Raw genomic sequence first — 5,034 nt, forward strand, 5'->3', positions numbered from 1 at the left:
ATATATATTATTATAATAATATTAAGATTAAGCAAGCAAGAAAACGGATGCGTGAGGCTAACGCTATAGGCTTGAGCTTGTTAGTGCTTAATCAATCTGTTGCTTGTTCCTTTCGTGACTCAAACAGCCGGTATGCTTTCCGGCTCAGAACGATTCAAAGGGGCGGGGGCTATATATTTGCTTGCAAAGTAGGCTGTTCGCCTTTCGGAAAGGATGAGCCTATTTGATTCAAAAGGCGCTACTAAACTACTATAGTACAGCTAGTGATAGTAGTACAACAGAATGTTGTTCACCCCTCAAGCCCTTCGTATGCAAGCCCTACTGAAGAACCAAAGGAGAATGACATTAGTACAGTTGTCAAGAATACTCTCTGATGTTGACTTTGTAAACTAATAGGCCGGTAGGTTACTTTTGAATCAAAGTAGCGATGAAAGGGGGAAATACCTCACTCGGTTAGAGTGTTGGTCTGTCACACCAGATGTCAGGGGTTCGAACTCTATACAAAGGTCCTTTCCTATCAAATGACAATTGCCTCTTCCTGCTGTGAGGGCCTTGAAACCAAATAGCCCCCCGCCCGAAAATGCCCATTCCTTTCTTGTTAGGGGTCAACATGCTCGCTGTCCTATTACAGCCAGCTCCCAATGAGAAAAGATTCATTCTTACGAAGTTCATTTGATGAATTAATAAGTCTCACCACCTTCTTTTGAACTATATCTATTTCCTTTAGAACTCTAGACACACTAACGGAAGCAATAAAATACAGAAGTCCCGCGTAGCTGATGACCGAGGGTGGAAAATTACTCAATAAATAGAAGACCATGCTGCCGTTTTGGGCCAACAAGATCAAAATCTTCGTCAATGCAAGGAATGGACATGACAATTATTCCAAATACAAGCAACACCCATGGAACCCACCCGTAAGTAAAAATATGGCACCAACGGATGTGGCCATACCTAGAAAAGAAAGTTGGCCTAACTCCAGTTTGTTTGATGAAGTTGAATAGTAAAACACCTTTGGGCAAAAGGCAAATAGGGCTCATCCTATATTTCATGAAATGCTTCCTTCACTTCCATGACAAATTGAAACTCATCTTTCTTCCTCAACATGAGGCTTGTAGACTCGTGACGCTACACGACTGAACAACTTAATGTTTCAAGTTCACAAGAAGATTCTGGGCAGAAATATTCAAACTCTTGGGGTCAAATCAAAGATGAACTTCTCCACGAGTCTTCATCTACATTTTAGTTAAGGCATATGGCTAAAAGAATCAATGCATTATTGGAGGGGTACCACTGCTGGACATAGATAAATTCTGCTAAAACATGCAACTGGCACTCCTGGTCAGCATTCTTTGGGCTTTCGTTCTTCTGCCTTTACGCGAGCCAATTATGCGTGGCGCTGAAAAGGAAGTCGCCATTTACTGTACTACTATCGGCCATACAATGATGGCATTGTGGATCTCATTCGTATTCCAGTACATTTGGACAAAGTTAGAGTAGTCATTTAGGGAATACGTCTTTTTTAATTATTCTGTTAGCCTAGCATTAAGTGGTACACATTTTACACTTTAGGTTTTACCTTACTATACATGCAAACATAAAAAATAAAACCAAGCAAAGATAGTTAGCATAGATAGGAGACTAGCTCCAGTAGGCACCGGATGCTAATTTATGTTCCACATTTATTGAAACCTTCTAAAACTAAAAAGAGTCGACGGACCAAGGAAGCATTGGTTTTTAATCTCATTATGACTTGGTCGTTCGGAAGAGCAATTAATTTGATCAAAATAGTGGAATGGAAGGCAGTAAGAGAATTAAATACTCCTTTCTTTTCCAATCGCCCCGCAAAGAAAGACGTTCAGAAAAGTTCTCGAGAATCTTGATCGCTTTTTTAGTGGGGAAGAATAGTGCGGGAAGGGAGCGAGACCAAGCCGAGCCACTAGTAGAGTAAGTCCTTCGCACGTGTCAAGTTGAATATGAATAAATGAATGCAGCCTCAACCAGAGAGATTAACATGCGTGCGCAGAACGAACTAATCCGCGACCAGCAAGTTTTCCGAAAGCGAACTGAATGGAATTGTTACTTTCAAAAAATCTTGCTTCAAATCAAATAAAGAAGGTCTATTTTCCCACTTAGTTCATCGGTCAAACCAACGATTCTATTCTAAAAGTAATAGAGAGAGTGTTTTTCTAGTTAGACTTCTATCAATGGAATGAAAGAACCATCCCTTCCTATTTCTTTGTTTGTCCTGTCAGATAGAAAGAAAATTAGACCCCAAAAAGCCCTTCTTTACTTTACTACTTTAGGGGGTGGGGTGAAGGGGGGGTTTACATACAACCGAGGCAAAGTGGTTTATGATTGAATCTAAGAGGCATTCTTATCATTTGGTAGATCCAAGTCCATGGCCTATTTCGGGTTCACTCGGAGCTTTGGCAACAACCGTAGGAGGTGTAATGTACATGCACTCATTTCAAGGGGGTGCAACATTTCTCAGTTTGGGCCTTATATTTATCCTATATACCATGTTTGTATGGTGGCGTGATGTTCTACTTGAATCCACGTTCGAAGGATATCATACCAAATTCGTACAATTATGACCTCGATATGGTTTTTTTCTGTTTATCGTATCAGAGGTTATGTTCTTTTTTGCTCTTTTTCGGGCTTCTTCTCATTCTTCTTTGGCACCTATGATAGATATCGGAGGTATTTGGCCCCCAAAAGGGATTGCGGTTTTAGACGCTTGGGAAATACCTTTTTCTTAATACCCTTATTCCCCTTTCATCTGAAGCTGTCGTAACTTGGGGTCATCATGCTATACTCGCGGGGAAGAAAAAATGAGCAGTTTACGCTTTAGTAGCTACTATTTCACTAGCTCTAATATTCACAGGCTTTCAAGAAATGGAATATTATCGAGCACCCTTAACTATTTCGGATAGTATTTATGGTTCTACCTTTTTCTTAGCAACTGGCTTACATGGTTTTCATGTGATTATAGGTACTATTTTCTCGATCATATGTGGTATTTGCCAATATCTTGGTCATTTGACCAAGGAGCATCACGTTGGCTTTGAAGCAGTTGCATGGTACTAGCATTTTGTAGACGTGGTTCGGTTATTCCTATTTATCTCTATCTATTGGTTGGGAGGTATATGAAGGAAGAAATCAGTGGATTGAGGAATGAAAGCTCGAATACAAAGAGAACCGGGGTTTTCGAAAGAATTACTGCAGCATCTTTCCCACTCCCTTTGATTATCATATACAAAAAGGTCTCTTCCACTTTCCTACCAAATCTCTCTCTATTCTGCCGCATAAATGAAAGGATCGAAGATATTATGGCAGATCATGTTCACCAAGAAATGACCCGAAATTAGATCTTGGTCAATTTGAGATTGTTCCTTTTAATCGTAATTGAAGATGTTTTCTTGTCTCTCATTTCTTTTCTGAAAGAAAAAAAACCTAATGGATCGAACTTGAACTCCGGGTGACAGGATCGCCCCGGCGGGGTCACTCTAACACAGAGGGCCCTGAGAAGCACCGTACTTCCGTAACTGATCTTTTTTTAGGTGATAGGGCATAGCGTATTCCGGTCTCCCTTGGCAATAGTTTCGTTTCTGATGTCTGCCTTGTTGAGTGGGAGAGGTAGCCGAATAAGGATATCACTACGGACAAGGGCTGCGCACGAAATAACGATCATACTAACTGCACTACCATGAATATCCTTCATCCCTTATCTCCTCGTCTTCGAGGAAGTGTCTTTTCCCTTCTCATTTTTTTGGTGTTCTTGGCTTCGCTTCTCTATTACTACAATCTTTTGGTCTAAATTTTAATATCTTATTGGCGCGCTTATACCAACGAATTCTTGTTCACTTGGTTGTTAGTTGGTTCGTGTAGTAATCCAGAGGTTTCCTACTGGCAATGGTTTTTTTGGGTCTTGATCTGGAAAAATAAGATAATGATGGCTCCTTCGGGGGCCTCTGACTCAGGATCAGGTGAGAGCGCTGGAGGAAGGGGCTTCAGGTGGACTGATTTATTTGGAAGCAGTTCCCCAGCTAATTCCAAAGCCAGTCTCAACCAACCGGCCCCGGACTCTCCCAACCCTGGTGAACCAGCAACGCCTATTGCTGAGGTTTATCATGCATTACATGAGGATGAACAGAGTCACCGGGAGCTCAGTGATCGTCTTAGAATAAATATTATCAAGCGTACCTTGCCCGAAGATATTTATGAGGCAATAATTGAGACCCAATTCCAAACGGAGCTTGAGATAGAGGAAGCCCTTCATTCGGACAGGGTTCAAGAAGATTCCATTTTAGAGAAAAGGCACCAGATTAGGGGGGTGCTCTTCTATCCTAAAGGTAGTGCATTCTCATTGCATACGTACTTGGACAACCTTATGCAAATAAAGAACTAGGGGACCCACCGGAGCATGCCTTATAAAAGGCTTATGGATGAAATTTCCAAGGAGAAATTAGAACTAGACTTTGATGGAATCAAAAAAGAGGAGAGACTGGTAGAGCTCATCTTTGTCAGCGGCATTCTCCCTTCTATCTATATTGAATTGAATTATGGAGGTGCAATGTATTTGGAGGAGGTGGGTTCGTGAAGAAAAGCCATGTACTATTACATGGTGTAATTCTAGATCTCATTCGTATTTCAGTGGTTTAGGCTTAGATGTGGCTTTTCATTCCTAGGGAGTGAGAGGGTAAAGGGGAAAAGGGTGGGTTGCCCCGTACAAGTTCTTGAAGATGGATGGAACAAAAGCGCATATAGGAAACGAAACTCAGACCTATGGTGCCATATAAGATAAGCATTTCCTGATCGGGTAAAGATTTCGAGATTAGCATTGAGTGAGGGCAGCGGTTCCTCCATAATAGCTATGAAAAAGAGAAGTGGAATTTCACCAAGAAAGGTAAGGAAGAACAGTGGTTCAACTCCACAGTGTGGTTAGAGCAACACCACAAGCCAATCAACCAACAAATAGATACGCTTCACAGAAGGAAGAGATAGAATGCAGCTTTTGTTTGTTATCAGGAG

At 41.3% G+C, this 5,034-nt stretch overlaps 1 pseudogene; it reads left to right on the forward strand.

Moving 5' to 3' along the window:
• The first annotated feature begins 2,354 nt into the window (after positions 1-2,354).
• On the forward strand, positions 2,355-4,411 carry LOC142173652 (cytochrome c oxidase subunit 3-like; annotated as a pseudogene).
• The last annotated feature ends 623 nt before the right edge of the window (positions 4,412-5,034 follow it).

Source organism: Nicotiana tabacum, chromosome 19 (genome assembly GCF_000715075.1).
Source record: "Nicotiana tabacum cultivar K326 chromosome 19, ASM71507v2, whole genome shotgun sequence".
Taxonomy (NCBI): domain Eukaryota; kingdom Viridiplantae; phylum Streptophyta; class Magnoliopsida; order Solanales; family Solanaceae; genus Nicotiana; species Nicotiana tabacum.